General features: G+C 37.7%; 1 long non-coding RNA gene across 1 annotated transcript in view; it reads right to left on the reverse strand.

Moving 5' to 3' along the window:
• Positions 1 to 15458: 15458 nt before the first annotated feature.
• Positions 15459 to 21902, reverse strand: part of LOC110220440 (uncharacterized) — a 28111-nt gene continuing 21667 nt past the window's right edge. The window contains exon 3 of the long non-coding RNA XR_002327867.2: positions 15459 to 15573. This is a non-coding gene — a long non-coding RNA (uncharacterized LOC110220440). The remainder of the gene's footprint in view (positions 15574 to 21902) is intronic.

Genomic DNA, 21902 nt, shown 5'->3' on the forward strand with positions numbered 1-21902 from the left:
CTAATCCTTGACAGCTCCTTTAGGCTCTTCACGGTGCAGTCAGAGTGGTTAAAGTAGAAAACATATATTTAGCTGTTGGGAGTCTTGACATGCAGTGCTAGCCCAATGACCAGGAAATTGGCACTCTACTAGAAAAACCAAGTAATTTCCATATTAGTATTTTTACTGCAAATGAAATAAAAGATCAAAAGATGTTAAGAAGTCAGATAAATGGCAAAAATAGCTCCCAGATTCTCATGAGAAAAACTCATAAAATGATTGCCAGCATTAATTTTCTTATTTGCTCAAAGGCATACCATTTGATGAGACATTTGTTCATTTTGTTTTGTGGAGCTTCTGTTAAGTATAAGTAGATAGATTACCCTAATAGATGCAGCTAGGTGGCCCAGTGGATAGAGGTTCTGGGCCTAGAATCAGAAAGACTCATCTTCCTGCATTCAAATATGGCCTAGACACTCACTAGGTGGATGACCCTGGGCAAGTCACTTAACTCTGTTTGCCTAAGTTCCTCATCTGTAAAATGGAACTGGAGAAGGAAATGGCAAACTCCAGTATCTTTGCCAAGAAAACCCCAAATGGGGTCACAAAGAGTGGAACACAACTGAAAATGACTGAACAACCATGCCCCAACATCCATTGCAGAGAATACAGAAGCAAAAGATTCGTATGAAGAACTTGATTTAAAAAAAAAAAACCTAAACTGAGTCAAACTATGTCTTGATATGAGATTACTTCAGTGTGAAAACAGCCAAGTACAGTTACACTAAAGCCAAAATGACACCAGTTTATACTATAGGTTCAACTGCAAAATATCACTTAGAAGAAGTAATTGGAGAAAACAGGCTAGCAAAGAATTTGACATGAAATCCAGTAAGATCAGTTAATGACCATTTATTTAGTGGTTATTATTATTAAGGCAATTTAAATCATCAGTGGCTAGAATGAAGAAATTGACGGCATACTTGTCAAATTTCTCATCAATCAGTCAGATAACAAGCCTGTATTAAGCACCTACTATGTGCCAGACGCTGTACTAGATGGCGCATATAAGAGACAGCTAAGACCCTGAGTGACAGTGACAGTTGGAATGTAAAAAAGTCTTGACAAATGAGAATTATCAATCAAATTTAACAAGATGAAACTTAATACTGTACTGGGATCCAAAAAAGGAACTTCATAAGTACGAGAAAGAAGATCTGTGCTAGAGAGCAATTTGTCTGAAAAAAGATCAGAGAGTTGATCTGAGGAGGTGAGTAAGCTACAAACCCAATTTAGGTAATTTTTGTTGTTCAGTCATTTTAGTTGTGTTTCACTCTTCGTGACCCCATTTGAGATTTTCTTGGCAAACATACTGGAAGGGTTTACCATTTCCTTCTTCAGCTCACTTTACAGATGAGGAAACTAAGACAAACAGGGTTAAGTGCCTTGCCCAGGGTCACATTGCTAGAAAGAGTCTGAAGCCAGATTTGAACTCAGGAAGATGAGTCTTCCTGACTCTAGGCAGCACTCTATCCATTGTGCCCCCTCGCTGCCCCAGTTTAGTAAATAGTGTAACAATATTGCCTCTCCCCCTTGATCAACTACATTAAGACACAGGGAATCTACTAGAGTAGGTATAGTATCTATGATAGTCCTGTTGCACTCTTCCCTGGTCAGACCACACATGGAGTATATGTGTCCAGTTCTAGATACCACACTTCAGGAAGAACATTGATAAGCTGGAGAGTGTGTATGGGAGGGCAACCAGGATCATGAAGGGCCTTGAGATCATGCTATGTGAGGATCGATCGAAGAAACTAGTTCAGTCTGGAAAAGAGAGTATAGAGGGCAAACATAGCTGTCTTCATGTACTTGGAAAGTTTCACGTGCAAAAGAATTAGTTGTATTTTGCTTGACCGCAGGTGGCAGAACTGGAAACTGGGTGGAAATTTCAGAGGTAGGTGTAGGATTTACGTAAAGAAGACCTTCTAACAATTAGAGCTATGAGAAAGTAGAATGGAGGTAATGGGCTGCCGCTCTCTAGAGGTCTTCAAGGAAAAAACTGAATTACCACCTTTGGGGTACGTAATGGGCAGTACTCTTGTACACAAATGACTTAGCCTAGGTGCCAACTGTGAGATTCTGTGAACATTTTTAGACAATGTTGGAAGAATAATTAACTGCCAATAAAAGGATCAGCTCTATTGGTGTTTTATAGTGGAATAAACAATGAAACCACCACATTTGGATTCTACCATCTCTAGCTTTTATGTACTTTGCGAGAAAATTAGCAATGATGTATATGTGAAGGTGAATCTAGAAAGAGAAGCTAGAGCAGACCAAATACATACAGCAGAAATTAATGCTACAGGTTACACAGTTTTAAAGACATGCAAGGGAAGATTCTTATGAGATTTCAAAAGGAAAAGGATTTTAAGGAAATATAAAACATTACAGATAATGTATTTACCAATTAAAAAGGGAGACCAAGAAGACATGAGCAACTATCAGCTTGTATACTTTTCTCATCACTATGAAATCTTTATGATAAGGATATATATAGCCATATAAAAGGTGTCCTAAATAAAGGAAGAATGAGAAGGGCACTGGCAGGCTTTCAGAGATGATTTTCTATGACAGACAACTTCCTTATGGTCACATAACTCATTAAGAGTTGTAGATCCCACTGTATAACATCCACTGGGTTTGTTGTTTGTAGATTTCAATAAAATGTTTTACTCCACTAAATTACTACTCCAATGATGCATTGTGATGTGGAAGTGACCCTGAGTTCTCAAGGGTTTTGCCAGTGAAGTCTGACAGTCAATAAGTGTTTATTAAGTGTCTAGTATGTGACAGGCCTGTGCTCAGCACTGGGGATACAAAAGCAAAAGATAATCCCTGCTCTCGAGGAGCTTACAGTCAAATGAGGGAAAGACAATATGCAAGCAGCTATGTACAAGCAAGATACATCTAGGCTAAATTGGAGAAAGTCAACAGAGGGACTCTGACCCCTCCTATGAAAGTAGAGGACCTTCAAGAGAGATTCATCACTTCTTTGTCCATAGGTTGATAAATATTTTTTCAGCCAGATAAATTCTCCACGATTACCTATAGGTCATGAAGAGGTTTCACTCTGAATCGTTAGAAAGAATGTCTACACCAATGAAATCTTGTATCTCAGAAGGATTAAATGAAGCCCTTTTTTGACTCAGTAGAATAAAGTACTGCCTTGAAGTTTCTCCTAAGATAAAGTAAATACCCAAATCGTGCAAAACCAGCATAATAGTGACTATCAAGATGACTTTGTTCAGTAAGCCACATGCCACTGACATCAAGCAAGGCTTAAATGGAGAGTTACATATTTTACCTAAGACATTCGATAATATCATAGAAAATGTGTTAAGTAAAATCCAAAGAAAAGAATGATTCTCTTTTGACAATGAAGTTTCCCAATGTTCCTATTCAGAGATATCATCTTGCTAATTGTACATACTAGCATACTATAAATCTTTTTTAGTCAAATTTATACTAATGCACAAAGTGGATGAAAAATTCAATCGTGTTACCTACTAACCTGCAGCAGTTAGAATGGAAACCAAATGACAGAGAATTCAACTACCAAGAGTAGTCTACAGATTTTAGATAGAGGGGATTACTGTGTGCATTCTCTCCCTGCTTACCACCAAAAATTTCCAATTGAGGTCTCAGAGTTTACTGTAAATATTTTTTTAAAAAGCCAAGAAATTATATAAGTAATATGTCAGATGCTATCTTTCATTCAATGCCTGTTTTCCAAAATATCAAGACTTGTTTACATTTGTTTTTGTTCATATGAAATCCCACTGTTCATTAAAAGTGTTTAGAAAAAGACCATACTGAATCAAAAGAACAATAATAATTGATCTTTATAGAGGAGGAACTTTCTTTCATATAGTTTCTTATTTAAACTAAAAACCACTTTGAAAAAAACAACTTAGAATAGGAATTCTTTCATGGCAAGGGCTGCTTCATTGTTGTCTTTGTATGTTGACGGCATGTCTTCTCCACTTTCATGATTTCCTTACTCTATGGAATTCCCAGTAAGTAAGGAACCCTCTCTATCAGGGCAGATCAGCATGTGCTCAGCAACCTATAGTGATAAAGAGTTTCGAGGAGGGGGTGGCAAACTAAGAGGTTAAATGAGTTCCCTGAGGTCACAGAGCAAACATTCGACATTCTCTCTGCCATTACATCCTTTCATATTCACATGACCAATAAGATGTAGGATCAGAAGTACTTTTAATCAGGATCTCATTCTTGAAAGGACCTTGGGGTCTGTATCCCAAAGAGGTCAAAACAAAAGGAAAAGGACCTATATGTATATTTTTGTACAGCTCTTTTGTGGTAGCTAAGAATTGGAATCTGAGGGGATAATATCAGTTGGAGAATGGCTGAAAAAGTTGTGGCATATGATTGTGATGGAATATTGTTGTGCTATAAGAGATGATGAAGGGGATGGTTTCAGAAAAACCTGGAAAGACTTCTATGAAGTGATGCAAAGTGAAGTGAGCAGAACTAGGAGAACGTTGTACATGATAACAGCAATATTGTAATGGCAGTCAGTTACTCTAAATAATTAATTGCAATTAATTACTCTAATTAAACACAATGATCCATGACAATTCCAAAAGACTCATCATGAAAAATGCTATCCACCTTCAGAAAGAAAATTGATGAACTCTGAGTGCAAATTGAAGCACATTTTCTTACACTTATTTTTGTTAGTTTTTTTTGCAATATAGCTAATACGGAAATATATTTTCCATGACTTTTCATGTATAGTAAGCACCATATTTCTTGTCTTCTCAAAGGATGGGGGAGGGGTGGAAGGAAGGAGAGAATTCAAAACTGAAAATAATTGTTTCATTAAAAATAAATAAGTAAAAAGAAAGGGCCTTGTGTGGATCTGGAGTCCAAGCATACATCCAGGAAATGTATTAGGTCCTCAGAATGTTCTCCATTAGAAATAGGAGGACATCGCAACTGCTAAAGTATCCACAATGTATGCTACAAGCATGTAGCTCATAAGAGACCTTGGCTAGAGTATAGAGAATTAAATGGAATTCGCTGTCCTAATGGGTTTGCTTCAATTGATTGGAGTCAAAAGTTCAGAATAATTTGCCGCATAGTATAGTGGGAAGTACACTGGACTTGTCAACTGGCTGGTTCTAGCCCAAGGTCATATAGTCCTGCCACAAACTAGCTATGTCCTATCGGACCACTCAATTAACATTCTTGGCTTTGGTTTCCACATCTGTAAAACAGGAAAATTGGACTAAATGATCACTAAATGATTCCCTTATAGATCTAACATTCTTTGAGCTTTATGTACTCAAATCAAATTCTGAAAACAATATGGCTATTCATCTACTTTTTAGGGGACTGAATTGACCGATTTTTCAGTTTCCCTTTCATTTCATACCATATAGATAGTTTTGCTGCAGAATCCTCTATTCCATAGTGGACCCTGAGGTCACAGAGTGGCATAGAGAAGATTTGGAATTATCTAAATCCTCTGTTGAGCCTGTATGGCTCCAAATTAGAGGTTTGAGGAATAAGTTTGTTGTCCATGCATATAACAAATATAACTTCCCGTCTCTATATAGTAACTCATGTTCCCTAAGCCACCCCCCCCACTTCTCACCCATTGCCTTAATGCTTGCAGAGATTAGTTCCTGGCCTCTCCCCAAATATCACTGAAACATTAGTATCAGATGTTCTACCTGTTGTTGACTCTTCTCCTTTTGTTTGTTTGTTTAGGTAGAGAGCCTATCCATAAGTCTAGTCTTAGATTCATCCTAGTAAATAGTAAACATAAGCCTTCAATCCACATGGAAAATAGAGAAAAAAATCTGTAATCTGCTTGTTGGTGCTTCTGGATTGCTGTGCCTCTGAAATCTCTTTTTCATCTCTTTGACTGAAGCTTTTATAGGAGTTTTAAAAAGGACTCTCAAATCAGAGGCCTTTAAAAAGCTGACAAGTTTCCTGATGAGGCCTTTGCCTGGAGGGGGTGTAACAGCCTATATACAATCCCTTGTGGTGTTCACCACCTACCTATCCCTCATTACACTGGCAATGCAGACCCTGAAAGCCAGCCAGTCTACCAAAATTGTTCCTGCTGTCCAGGGTGAAAGGGAATTGCCCTAATCCCTAAAGATGGCTCCATTTCTTTTCTTGCCTTCTCAGGGCTCGTTTGCTCTTTCATCCTGGTTTGTGGGTGATGTTCAGAAGCATGGGACTGCAAGGTGAGAAATTATTCAACAGACATAGCTGCTCCCAAATCCATTGTTTAACAAGAACTCGTTAGAGCCCAGATGGTGACATATTCCCTTTGTAAAGACACACATGCATGGCAGCTGGCTGTGCTCAACAGGAAAGATGCAAGCTTTAAAACAGTAAAAGTAGCAAGAGAAAAAACTGAAGAGCCGAAAAATTAAAAATGAATAGTAAAACATGACAAGAGTCATCAAGGGGAAAGGGTAATCAAAAAATTTGCATTTGGTTTCAAAACAGCTCATTTCTAACATCTGGCAACTGTTACCTCACTTCTCAAAAATGAGGAGGTAAGATAGCCAGTACAGCTTTACCAATTGGCCTCTTCATAAATCTACCTCCAATTGTGTAGAAAAGCACAATGGCACACAGAACCTGTGACTACCAAGAAGAGAAATTACTCTATCTTGCAAATCTCACAGCCAATTTTTAAGGGCTCATTATACTCAACTGCCAAGAAAATAGTCTTTAAAAGTTCGATTTTTTTTGTAAGGTGGACACATATACCACAGCACAGCACCAATCCTGAGAAAGTGTTTCCCAGTAGTAACTGTTTTGAGTTTTTTACAGCAAAGAGATCACTTGACCTGGTTTGCCTTAAATCCCATTCTGTATGTGCATATGTGCGTGTGTGTGTGTGTGTGTTTAAAAATAAACTGACAATAAGCAAACTATGCCTATCACTTAATTTGGTAACTATGTTCACCTTGTTCAATTGATCATAAAATATACTACAAGGAGAAACTGTATTGTTGCAGGGCAGATTTCTGGTTCTGTTTGTCACTGTGAGGATCTGAGAACATCCATTATCATGCCACACAGCATGGAAAACAGGTTGAGGGAAATAAATTCATACAAAAAAAAACAGGAATCATCAATAATTGGACAGTCAGTCATCATTTTAAAAGCACAAAATGGTTGTACCAAGAGAAATCAATTGTATATATCCTGCCCTGAATAGCAAGCAGTTCTCTTTTTTAAATATAATGATTTGCATGGTAACTATATCCAATTTTGACAGTCAGCTTCATAGGGCTTGATCATCTTTAACCCCTTCCTTCCCTCACTAGAACTTAGCACTGCAACCCTCTTTCTCCCTAAATGTCTCAATCCTCCCAATTATAGGCATATCTTTTTGTCAAAGAAATTTTGGCACCTGGAAAGAAGATCCCAAAGATTTGAGTGGGGAGTGGAACTAACTCTGAAAGACCATTTCAGTTTTGTCTAGGCGAGCACATATTTTCACAGCCCTGTTCATGTGCATTCACCATTGTCACTGGAAGTCAGAGAGAAAATTCTGAGTCAGAAGTGAGAAAGAGAAAGGGAGGGACTATGGCCTCTCTTTTTAAAGTCTACTGAGTGGGCAGCTCTTCCTAGATTAGTTGCCCATACTCCTTGGCACAGCTTTATTCCCACTCTACACACACACACACACACACACACACACACACACACACACTTCTAGGTGGACCAAGAAACCAAGTGAGACCTGTGTCTGTTTTTCAATGTCCTAAATTTAGCAAGAGGCCAGACCATATAGCCATCCTCAAGGAGAAAGAGCACATGCTTCATGGGCTTGCCCATGTTGAGTAAACATTTTTTTTATGTCTGGTAGTCATTCAAAGAAGCAGATATGGAGTAAAGATGAGAGGTCAAGGATGGAAAATTACTAATTGGAAGTGATTGAACTAGTAGAATATTTGAAGCACTGTGAGTGAATGAAATTGACAATGGAAAGTGGAGGTAGAAGAGAAGGGTGAGGTGTGTTGGGAGTCGCTCACCTCAAGATGTTGGGAAAAGGGAAGTTGAGCTGGTTGAGGACACCTAGAAGGAATAGTTAGATGTGTTGGAAGAGAATCTAAAGAAGGCAATGTCACGAAAATGAAGAAAGAAGAGCATAACCAAGCCTGAATGTTCATGCATACAGGGGTTCAGTCCTATAAGAATACCGTCAAGCATTGCTGAAACTCAAAATGAGTTAAGTCTTGTGATGTCTGGACAATAAAAATGGAGGAGAGTGGCTTTCTAAAGCTAAGTGGGGATCTAAGGAAAGATTTTTAAAGAAAGAACTGGACCGCAGCTCACTCTATATTAGCGCAGCCACAAACTTAGATCAGGCCCTCATCATCTCTCACCCGGACTATTGTTATAGCAATTTAATTGATCTCTAATAATAAATCAATAAACATTTGTTAAACATCGACTGTGTGCCAGGTGCTAAGGATACAAATACATAAGTGAGATTGTCCTTGGCCTGTTTATTGTTAAGTAAATCAATTAATCAACTCTGTTAGTCGTCTACTATTCCAGGCACTGTGCTGGGCACAGTGATAATATGTAATAATACAATTATAAAGAATGAAACAATACCAATCCAGAATGAGCTTACACTCAAATGGGAGATATAACAGGTCCATATAAAATATAGAGAGCACAAATATAAAGTTAAATAAAATATGTACAAAATATTTAAATACAAGGTAGTTTGAGAGTGAGGGCATTATCAGTTGGGGAGATAAAGAAAGTCTTCATGAAGAAGACAGTCCTTAAACTCTATCTTAAAGGAAGAGAGCTCTATGGAGCAGAAATGAGGAGGGGATATATTCCAAATACATGGGGGGGGTAAAGCCATGGAGATAGGGGATGGGATGATGTATGTGAGAAACAGAGAGAAGGATAGATATAGATAGATGGATAGATAGATAGATAGATAGATAGATAGATAGATAGATAGATAGATAGATAGATATACACATACACAAAATAAATGCAATGTGATTAGTTGGGGGGGGGGGATGGATACTAGCAACTGGAAGGAAGTCATGAAAGGCTTCCTAAAGAAGGTAGCACTTGATTGGAGGCTTGAAGAGAGCTATGAATTCTGAGAGGCAGAAGTGAGGAGAGAGGATATTCCAAGTATGAAGGACAATTTGGGCAAAGGCACAGACTCAGAAGAATGGCTATCATGTTCTGGGAACAGCAAGCAGGAAGGTCTGGCTGACATAGAGAGCATGCAAGGGGAGATAATATGCATTCAATCCTGGTAAAATAGACTGGACTCATACTATAAAGGGCCTTAAATTCCCAAGAGAAGAATTTGATTTTTTTCCTAGAGACTACAGGGAACCATTAAGGCTTCATGAGCAAGAGAGGGACATGATGAGACCTGAGTTTTAGTAATATTAATTTGCCAAATATATGGAAGATGGATTGGGGAAGGGAAAGAGTGGATGTCCAGAGACCAATCAGGAGGCTATTACAATAGTCTGGAAAAGAGGGCCTGGTCTAACATAGGACTGAAGAAGAGCAATGAGGAGGAGGCAGAATCAATAAGACTTAGTAATTGATTGGATATTGGAGATAGGTGAGAATAAAGAATCAAGAACACTGCAAGGATGTGAACCTAGAGGATGGTGGATAACCTTATTGGAAATAGGGAAGTCAGGTGGAGGAATGAGTAAAGTTGTTTTTATGAATCTTCAGAAACAAAAGATGTGTAAATTATTATAGATATCTCCCAGAGCTTTACTGAGAGAGTGTGAGATTCTGAGAAGAAATTGGGTGATTAGAATGCGGAAACCACTTTTTTCAAAATGAATGAACAATTGGAGGAATGAAAGAAAGAAGAAAAATAGTAAATACTATGTGACAAAGCACTGCGCTAAGCAATGAGAATATAAATAGAAAATCAAGACATTTCCTGTTCTACAGGAACATTATAACAGGAGGGAGACAACATGTGAAAAGGAGGGGAGAGACATGGAACATTCACTGAATGTGGATTGAAGGGGAAAAAAGAAAGGCTTTTCTTTTAAAGTTTTAAAAAAGACCTGAGCTTGTTTGGAAGAAAATGAGAAGGAGCTAGTGGAGAGAAAGAGATCAAACCTGTTCCAGAAGTAGCCTGAAATGCATCTGGGCTTGAAATCAGGACACTTGGCTTCAAATTACTGGTTCTGATGATTGAAATGTATTGCCATTGGCATGTCTCAAAGCCTCAGTTTCCACATCTATAAAATAGGCACCATAGTACCTGTATTACCTGCTTCCAGAATGATAGTGAGGAAAAGTCTTTTGCAAGTCCTAAATCACTAAAGAAATGTGGATTATTTTTCTGCACAGAAAAGGGATGACTCCTGAAGCAAGGCCCTGAAAGACCAGGAATAGATTAGGTTGAGGGCACAAGGAGCAAGACTGGATTTTGAAATGAGCAAGAAAATATAACTTCCTCTGAAATAGAAAGAAATAAGGAGAGAATGAGCAATGGGGCTGAGAAGTTTAGAAGAGGGGAGGAGGGGAGTTGAGGAAACTGTGGTCTGATGACTTCAGTCTTCTCAGTAAATAAGGAAGTTAAATTATCTGCTATAAGTGTGGGTGGCAAGAAACATTTGGGAGTATGAAGTAAGAGGAAAGACTTTCCAACAAGCTCTGTGGGAAATCAAATAGGGAGTCAATAAAAGCCAAGTAGAAGGATTCCCAAGCATCATTGGGGGCCCAGCTGAGGTAATGCCCCATAAATTCATAGTGGGTGGAATCACCCGCAATTTTATTACTTTCTCCACTGAAGCTCAGGAGCCCAGTAGGAGGGGTGGGATATTTGGATGGTGGGTTTTGCTTTGAGTTGAGAATATACCTAGGAGCATAAGACATGGTCCATTCTCATTACAAATTATTTGGATACATGAGACAGATAAAAAAGAGAAAAGAAAATCCTGCAGTACACTGTATTCTGTGTTAAGTGTTAAATGTTGTGTGTGGTTTGTCCTTCATTCTTGAAGAGGACCATGACATTAGGGAGATGATGACATGATTTGCAATTGACTTTGATTTGAGTGAGGGAGGGCTGTGCAAGGTCACCAGCTTCACTTTCTCCTCCAGACCCATCCGGGTCCAGTGGCCAGATACAGATCAGGACTGGAGATGGCCCAGGATGCATAGGGAGACCTTGGCCCTTTTAAGCTAAGGTCTTTTCAGGTTCTCACTTTGAGTGAGGCAATGCCCATTCAATGAATAGGCCACTTTAAGAAGTGAGTCAAGGGATGGCCCCTTTAACATACATACATCTATATATAATACGTGTGTGTATGTATATATATATATGTATATATATGTATATATATGTATGTATATATATGTATATATATACATATATATACATATATATATGTATATATGTGTGTATATATATACATACATATATACATACATATATATATATACATACATCTATATATAATACGTGTGTGTGTATGTATATATATATATGTATATATATATATATGTATGTATATATGTATATATATACATATATATACACATATATATATATATGTATGTGTATATATATATGTATATATATACGTATATATATACATATATATATATATATATGTATATATACACATATATATATATATGTATGTGTATATATATATGTATATATATACGTATATATATACATATATATATATATATATACACATACACACACACACACACACATTCATGCATACCTACATCTGTACATACATACATTTATATCATACTGGGAGGGGAAGACCTTCAGGGTTGCTGGCCAAAAGAGAAACAGTTACTATTTACATTCACTCTGACCCAGGAAGGTTCAAAAAAACCACTAAATAGTGTTTGGGCACAGACCTATTGTTGTCCAATCCATGAGATCCAGAGTGAATTAGGTTTAAGGCTTAGTCTTTGAGAAAGAAAGCTAGCCAGTAAGACCCAAGTTAACTAGGTAGCTTTCAGCCATCAAAATTTACCTCCCTTTGGGCAGAAGTAGGTACTATTTGAGTACAAAGGGAGATATGATTACTTTAGTTCTATTGGGTCAGAGATGGTTCAAATAAAGAGACAGGATTTGATCCAGGCCTTCAAAGATAGGAAGAATTTCAATAGTTGGACTTGATGAGAGGATATACTGGTGGTAGGGCAAGAGGGATGGAGTCCATTATGGCATGTACAAAGACCAAGAGATAGAAAAATCTCAGGTTTGTTTTGAGAAAATTGGTAGGATAGTCCAAGATGGAGACAGTGAAGAGTTCATGAATGTAGAGGAGTTGTGAGAGGCAAGTTTGGGCAGACAGTTTGAAGAAGGATTATGAAAAGCCTTGAACCTTAGGCTTAGATGTCTGGATTTTATCTTGTAACCCCCAGTTTTGAGCCTTTAAATTTTTGGTTTCTCCCATAGCTATCTAATTATGAGTGAGGTGGGACAGGCAGCACGGGCACAGGGGGGTAGGAGGAAGAGAGGGTGGAAAGAATATGATTAGGAAAAAATAGCTGGCAAATTATCTTATTTTTAATATCCCAAGAAGATGCATCCCTTTTGCTCCAACAGTAGCCATGTAATCAGAAATCCTTATATGTTCAGGTCACATGATTTTTTACACTTATTTGATTAATTAAGTTACACCTTAGTAACAGTCAGTAACAAAAAAGGAAACAGCAAGAAGATGGCTAGGCAGATGCTACCAATGGGAACCACTAGTTCATATGCTTTAGTACCTCAGTAGTTTGTGATTTCTTTGGTATGAGCCCTACAACTACCACTGCAGATTAGAAACCTCCCTATGAATTAAAAAAATGAGCTTCAAAAGTTGTTGTGGTTGATAAATTCATCAACCTGAGGCCAACCTGATGATGACCCTTTTCAAACATAGTTAGGCTGGTCCTTGAATGACAACAGCTTTGATAAGAGTAGCCAAGGCAAACACTCTGTTGTCACCACAAATCCCTTTCACACCATGATGCAGCAGTGGAGGAGGCCTACTTTCTGCACACTAATTAAACAGAAGTGTCCGTAGTCAAGTGGGTTACATTTGGCCTAGATCCAACATACTGATCCCCTGAATTTTAGGATAATGGCACCAGCCTTCTAGTGGGAAAAGTTTAAAAGTAAAGAATATGTACAATTTAGAGTCTTGTCTACACGAACATACCCTTTTACATACTTTCTCTTGTCCTGAACTATACCATCTCACTCTTTCTCTTGCTTTATTGTCTCTGTCCCTACTTTTCCTTCACATAGTATATAGTTGTCTCCGCTAACACATAGCCTATCTGGGATTAACCCTGGGCAAAACTTCGAAACATTCCACCTTTAACTGTTGACTGTTTCCTTATCCCCTACTTGTTTTTCCCTTTTATGCACCCCCACCCCAGAACCCACTACCTTCATATTGTGGTTGCCCAAAGGAACCCTATTACAACATCCTATCTAGGCCACATAGCAACCCCCAATGAACTGAGGCTCAGTCACCAAAGTTCTAATCCTGACTCTGATCCTTATGAGTTCTTGATCTTGGGTCAGTAGCAGAACCTCCTTCTACCGCAGCTGCCTCATCTGTAAAATGAAAAAGGTGGACACGAATATCTCTAAGGGGGGAGCAGCTAGGTGGCAAAGTGGATAGGGCACCAGCTCTGGAGTCAGGAGGACCTGAGTTCAAATGCGGCCTCAGACACATAACACTCACCAGCTGTGTGACTCTGGGTAAGTCACTTAACCCCAATTGCCTCTCCAAAAAAAAAAAAAGGAAAGAAAGAAAAGAAAAGAGAAGAGAAGAGAAGAGAAGAGAAGAGAAGAGAAGAGAAGAGAAGAGAAGAGAAGAGAAGAGAAGAGAAGAGAAGAGAAGAGAAGAGAATAAAAGAAAAGAGAAAAGAAAGAAAAGAAAAGAAAAGAAAAGAAAAGAAAAGAAAAGAAAAGAAAAGAAAAGAAAAGAAAAGAAAAGAAAAGAAAAAAAGAATCTCTAAGGTATCCTCTAAGTCTTATACTCCATGATTCTATTATAAAGTTTTCTAGTATCCAATTATGTTTTAATTTTTTCCAGCATCTACCTGTTCTTTTACTAACTGAAAATGTCAAATATAGAAGTCCTCTTTTAACAGTGATGTGTATCTCTATCATATTTCTTATTTTGTTTTTATTTTCCAAAGTAAAATGGATTTATTTCCTTTTATAGAACTCTTTGCCTTAGGAAATTCCAAATCCCCGTGTTTCTCTCCTTTGAGAACTTTCCTAATTATATATTTTTGCAGATAAAGTGGCTAAAAAAATCACTAGAACAGGATGTTGCAAATGTATATATTCCCCACTTCACCAACTTCTGTATGACCTTAGTTGGCAATGTGGGAGAAGTAGCATGCTATAAATCCAGGGCCTTTGATGTCTGACTTTTGTTTATTTTTGGAATTTGGTTGTTCCTTATTCTAGCTGTTCCTATTAACATACTGTAACCATGATTATGTAGTACCATGACTGGAGGTCACAGTTTCTTTCACTTAAAAAACTGGATTAATACTAATGATCCGCCACACAGTATCTCCACTTAGAATCACATAAAACTTTTCCACATTATTCATTTTGTACAAGAAGACTCAAACAAAAAAAAAAGTGAAAAACAGTGTGCTTCAGTCTGTATTCAGACATCATCAGTTCTTTCTCTGGAGGTGGATAGCATGTTTCATCATGAGTCCTTTGGGATTGTCTTGAATCATTGTATTGTTAAGAAGAGCTAAGTCATTCACAGTTGATCATTTTATAATCACTATTACTGCATGCAATGTTCTCTTTGTTCTGCTCACTTCACTTTGCATCAGTTCATATAAGTCTTTCCTGGTTTTTCTGAAATCATCCTGCTTGTCATTTCTTATAGCACAATAATATTCCATCATAATCACATACCATAGCTTGTTTGTCCATTCCCTAATTGATGAACATCCCCTCAGTTTCCAATTCTTGAGCTAACCATCTATTAACTCTCCTCTTGTTACATGACTCAACCACTTCCTTTTACAGTCATATATGTCTTTAATGTTGTTTATGTCACTTCTTGTAGACAAGTCATCAGGAGCAATATAGGGTAACCCACTTATACTCACCAACCTTTTTTCCATTGTCCTATAAGTGACTTTTAATTTTTATGTTTCCAGTGTGTTGGTGTTCCAATGAATTGGTATCCAAGATGAGTTCCTATTAAGACCAACAGCTTGGCATGCTTGAGAATACTGCTTACTTCCTGATATCTACCTTAGACGCTCTCTTGCTTCTGGGTCCAGTTCATTGTCCATCTGAAATAACTTGCAAAATCAATAAAGTAATTCATAAGGTTCCCGTCACAACATGTGATGTGGACTGGGCAACATACCTGTTTCATTCACTTTGTTTTTCAGTGTGGATTGCTGAGTTAATTGCCTTCAAACGAACATGCACTTCACTAATAAGGTCCTATTGTATTCCAGGGCTTGATGTAACTAAAACAATGTCATCTGCAAAGAAGAACAATTGAAGACATATTACTATCAATAAAGAAGCCTTCTCTTTGGGCTTTGTATAGGACATGCTCCATCATACTAATGAATGTCATTTGTGAGCATATGTGTCCTTTCTGCATGTCTTGTTTGATGTTAAGACTCAAGAGATTGTTGAACATAGTTAACTCAATGGTTGCATTTGTCAAGGGTCTGACATGATTTTAAGACACACAGAGGAGACACTTTGTTTAAAATGAGACTTAAAGACTGCATTTTTGTCTGAGTCTACGCCTTTATCATAAGGAACATAGGAGATATAGTGCATAGAGTGTTGGACTTGGAGTGAGGAAGACCTAAGTTTGAATCCTGCCATAGATAATTACTAGGTGTGTGACCCTGGGCAAGTAATTTAATGTCTTTGTGCCTCAGTTTCCTCATTTGCAGAATGAGGATAATAATAGCACCTAACTTACAGGGTTGTTGTGAGGATCAAATGAGCTAACATATGTAAAGCACCTTGAACAGCTTTAAGCACTTTATAAAAACTGTTATCACTATCATTATTGTTGTTATTATTATTATTACTCCATGAAAAGTAAACACAGCAGGACCTTATATTTGCTGTTATTTCTCAATTACACAATTGTGAATGTGTTCTGCTGTAAAAAATCTTCCACAAAAGTCGCTTCTTTTATTTTCCTCATAGTTCCCTCATCACGATTTCATCAAGGATACTCAATATGAAGAAAGAGTTTTCATAAAGATTTTATAGACATGAAAAAGTAGACCCATTGGTTGGTACTTGGTTAGTTGGTAGTCTTCTCAAAAGCCATTTTTTTTTAATTTTTAACTTCTCCATTCTTATAGAGTCTTCCCTTCTTTGAAATAACTTGAAGACTGATTCCTGAAGGCCTAAATCATATCTCCTTCATGATAAATGTCTTCTTAAATATTTGGGGGTACAGACACTCTTGCCAAATTCCCATCCATAGGTTTCATTGCAACTTCCTCACACAGAATATCATTTACTCAAATAATGGAATACAAATGTAGCCATTCCACTTTCACTGCTGATAAAATTCGATGAAAATAGAAACATTGGCAGAACTGTTCTTTTTCACAGCTATTTGTTCTAAAAGTTAATGAAAAAGTAACATTCTGTTACTTGCATATTTATAGTGCTATAAAATGCTTTAATAATAGCAGCAAAATAACTGAAGTGCATAATGTTGATCGATCTTTAACCTTGCTACATTTTAGCTTTCTTATCTCCGACATGCAATGTGGTCAACCTATCCAACTTTTGGTAAGAGATTAGTCATGCACAAAAATATGCCGAAAACACTTAGCAAATTTTTAATGCTTCTCTATTTCTGTTGTCTAATATATTAATCATATTTTTCAAAACCCTGTGAAAACAGATGTGTTAAGTACAAAATCCATAAGGCTAGCTCTTACAATATTTTCAAGCATTTTCTGTCTGTAGACATGGACTTATGCCCCTCACTCCCATATATATTCTGTATACATGGAATGGATTGTAGAGCCCACCCCCAGCTGGGGGAATAGGATAGCCCAGGGTGTCCCTAAGCAATGTTTAAGGGCAGTTGCTCTACGGAAGTAATACTCAAACTAGTTCTAAATTGGACCTATTTGATACTATTCTTCTTTATGTTCTCTAGCCTGCTAGCTGTTCTCTACACACAATGTTCCACCACTGACCTCCAAGGCTTTACCCAAGGCTTTACTCCCATTGTGTGAAATGTACCCCTACTCACCTCTGCCTTCTGGAACCTAGGTTCCTTGAAAATACCATTTAGGTGCCATTATCTACATTAAGCCTTTTCTGATCTGTCCTGCCCCCACTTTACATTGTTATACTTTATGCTTGTTGTACACCCCAAGGAAATGTGTGAGTTTTTTTGTCTTTGTATCCCTAAACTAGCATACATCAAGCATTTCATAAATGTCTACTAAATTGAATTGAGTTGAAGCAATGGTGTTGAGAATATCCGGAGGTTAGTTGAGGAAGCATATTATCAGAGGTCATTTCAGTGGGCCATTAACAGAAGACTAACTTATTAGAATCATACACCTAGACCTTGAAGGGGTCCTGGAGGTCATGAAGTCAAACCTCTGCATTTTACAGATAAGGAAAATGAGGCATAGAAAGGATAAATGACTTGCCTAAGGTCACACAGGCAATAAATCTCAGGGGTAAAATCAGGTCTGTTAGTTAAAGCCAGAGTCAACAAAGGAACAGACAAAATGATCAGGGAGGCCAAGTCTATTGATTCGTGCTCTCCTCAGAGCTGATTTTTCTATGCTAGTGAGGCTGCCATGAATAATCTTGGCCTGGCTAGCTTCTACTTTTCTTGTTCTGTTCAACCACTTTTTTAGTGGTCTCTTTTGCATCAGCAGTGATAGTATTTATTGGTTTTTTGTTTTTGTTTTTGTTTTTAGGCAATTGGGGTTAAGTGACTTGCCCAGGGTCACAAGCTAGTGAGTGTCAAGTGTTTGGTCTGAGGCCGGATTTGAACTCAGGTCCTCCTGATTTCAAGGCCGGTGCTCTATCCACTGAGCCACCTAGCTGCCCCAGCAATGATAGTATTTAGAATGTGGGGCAGTAACAATGGTTCTTATGATGTTAAACATAGGAAGAGCAGTTGGACCCAACCAAATAAACATAGCAGGAGGTGATACAGTCTAGCTGTGTCATGTGATTATCTCTTTGTATGTACCTCGAATCAATTCAGCAAATATGTGTTAAAGACCCACTCTGTGTTTAATACGATGGAACTTAATGTGGTGAAGTGAAAAAGAGAGCTGACTTAAAATTAGGAGACCTGGGTTTGAGCAAATGTCCAGGACAAGCATTACATGTAAAATCACTGACATTTCACTAGTTAGGTGACATAGCTCTTAGAAATTTGGTTTCTTCATCTGAAAATGAGGTTAATTATATTGCCCACCTTACAGGGTTTTTGTGAGGAAAGTGCTTTATAAGCCTTAAAATGGTATATTATTATTATATAAGGCATTATGTTGAATCTAGTAGGATGGAGATGATAAAGATGCAAATAATTATAATATAAATTAGAATATGATAAGTGACACAGACCAAGTACTATGATACATTCAAGATGAGAGAGATTAATTCTGAACAGGGAAATCAAGAATGCTTCATGGAGGAAGAAATATCTAAGCAGAGCCTTTAAGGATGGAAAAGATTGCAACTTGTAGGGATAGGGGCAGTAGAGACAGCATGTCAAGTGTGAGGAATGATGTAAGCAAAGGCATGAAGGGGGAAAGGACTGGAGAAGTTTAGTAAAAATGTAGCACCTGGAAGTATTCCCCCAACTCAAAAAGTAAGCTATTCAAACAATGTTCCTCCAGTTCCAATGTGCTCTAAGGGTCCACATCTCCACAAGACCATAACTCCTACTGCTCCAGTAATGTGTTTGCTAATCAGTCAGATAGTATAATTAAATTCAAAGCAAAGGCATTTAATGAAATAACATAGCAAGAAAACTAATAAGAAAATATCCCCCCCACAAGCCAGAGGCAGATTCTCCCACAAATATACAAAACATCAGTGGGATCAAAGGTAAGATGTGTAGCTAGGACACACAGATTCAGAATAAATGTGACTGGAGTACATGCTTGGGGCAGCAATAAATGCCCCTGATGCTTCAGGACAGCTTTTGTTTTTCTCAGTGAAGTCACTATTCTATTCCCACCAGGCCTGCTCTCTTCTTTGTTATGTAGTCTTTGCTAGGTATATAGTCTCTTCCTGGTTGTTGGGGTTGTACATAGCCTTTGCTGGGCATCGTTCCTGGACCATCCCATGGTTGCAGCCAGAGTTCTATTAGGTATGAGATGGTGGAGCTTCTCTCTTGGCTTCTGGCATCATCTGGAGTCCTCAGATGAGATGCTATCTCCTCCTTACGGAAGGAGGTTTTGACTCTGTCAATGCTTTTAGATTAAAGCCCAGAGATTTTTCTTCTACAAATCTTTTAGGAAAGGAAAAGCTGTAATATAGTCAGTCAGTCATTGCATTTGGGGGGAGGGGAATCTTAAATGACTTTTCTTTCCATCAGAAATCTCTCTGTTTTTCAGTCTTGACTGGAAAAAGAATTATCAGAAGGAAGTTTCTTGGCCCAGACCCCAAGCTATTTGGAACAAAGGGGCAGAGTTAGCCCTTTCACCTTGACTTCTCAATCACCAAGAGCCAGGTTTCTGTCAGAACTCATTCTGATATAGAATCAAAAATTTCACGTAACTCTCTGCCTAATTCCCCATGTGAATTTTAGTCCCAAAACCATTTCAGGTTTTTATAGCACTGAGTGCATCTGAGACCTTGTAGTACTTTAGGGGAACCAAAATACTTTGTTTTCTATCCAAATTAGTTTAAGCAAGCACAAGTACTAAAATTAGAAGAAAAGACATTATCTTCTCTCTGTACGACCCCATTCCAGTATTTTAATGCGGCCTGGCCAGCAACCCTTCCAATATCTGAGCCTTCCCTCCAATCTTTAAGTAGTCCAATTCAAATGGAATCAAAAGCATATGAAGAGGAGTGCTGTGAGATAAGACTAGACAGGAGACTCAAGTCAAGTGGCTAATGTCTAACCAATGAGTTAGGAGAAAATATCCTGAATTTTTTTTCAAATTTTTAATAATTCATTTATATTTTCTCACTATGCATGTCCTCCAAATTTTCCTTTTCAAAATAGCAATTCATGTAGAATTCCTTATTTAAGTAATTCATTAGTTCAGTAACAAAAAGCACTTAGCTGGACATCTTACAGACCTGTGCAGAATTTTGTGATGTTATTTTGTGATTACTATCTTTTCCCTACCATTGAATCCAAGAATAGATGCTGGAAAGCTCAGTATTTCAAAGAAGTTAGAAGAGTATGGAGTTCTATGTCAGACTAGAGAACTCAAGCAAGGGTTGAATTGAATTGAAAGGGTTCAGTATAATGCTTTGAAAGGGCCAAGGTTTGGGGGCAGTATTAGGAATGGTGTTGCCAAAGACACTCCTCTACCATTTTTGATCCAACACTTTTGACATTTAATTATATCACCACAGTGATTTGCATCTTTATTTAATTTTCACTTGAAAACTCCCAAGTTTTCTGGATAATAACTATTAACCAAAAAGTTTATTACATAGGTCCTTGAATACTTCCTTTTAGCATTCACTCATTCAGCAAATTTACCGGGTATCTACTAGTGGAAATCATTATGCTATGTGCAGTAAACAGTAAAATTGTTCTCTGTTCTCCGGAAGTTTATAATTGAAAAATGTTGGTTAATGTAGACAAAATGTAGGAATCTTGGTTAACTGGATTCTCCTCCCACCTGACTCCCAACAATCTTTCTCTAAATCTCAAGAAGATTTTTCTTTTTACATTTCATTCTAATTCAGATCCTGCCATTTGAGGGAGATGTTTTCTAGTTTATATCACAGACACCTTTGAGGTGATCATTAATCCAGGTATTAAAGGTGGGCCTTAAAGATTCAATTCCATACCAATCACTAGAATCAATTTTCTAATTTTCACAAATATATCACATTCAAAAAGTGTATTTGGCTAACAATATGAAAAAAATCCAACTGAAGTTAGTAAACATTTATTGAGCATCTACAATGTGTAAGGTACTATGCTAGATAATGGGGCCACTTACAAAGACAAATATGAAACAAATCATGCTTTAGAATTTTTTTGATTTATGATTTTTGAATCATGATTTAGAATCTCTTTGTGGGTAAGGATTGTTTCATTTATTGTCTTTGCAACCATAGCACCAAGAAACAGTGCATGGCAAATAGTAGGCACTTAAACTCTTGTTCAGTAATTTGGTTCTATTGGCGGATACAACATGTATACAGAGTAGGGAATATGAAGTAACTTTAGGAGGAAGAGAGTATTAGCAACTGGGGAATGAAAAACGACTTCAAGAAAGACGTAGCCCCTGATGAGCTAAGCCATGATGGAAAATGGGGATCTGAAAGGCCGTGATGAGAACAGAATGAATTCTAGGCATGAGAGACATCTTTTGAAAATTTATGGAAACAGTAGATAGGATATCAAGTTCTGAGACTGTCTAGCAATACAGTTGGACTAGACTCTGGAGTATATGAAAGAGAATATTGTAAGACAGGGGCAGTTGGGTAGCACAGTGAATAGAGCAGCAGGCCTGCAGTCAGGAAGACTCATCTTCCTGAGTTCAAATCGGGTCTCAGACACTTAATATCTGTGTGACCCTAGGCAAATCACTTAGCCCTGGGTGCCTCAGTTCCTCATCTGTAAAATGAGCTGGAGAAGGAAATGACA

Source organism: Phascolarctos cinereus, unplaced genomic scaffold (genome assembly GCF_003287225.1).
Source record: "Phascolarctos cinereus isolate Bilbo 61053 unplaced genomic scaffold, phaCin_HiC Scaffold_4;HRSCAF=312, whole genome shotgun sequence".
NCBI classification, from domain to species: Eukaryota; Metazoa; Chordata; class Mammalia; order Diprotodontia; family Phascolarctidae; genus Phascolarctos; species Phascolarctos cinereus.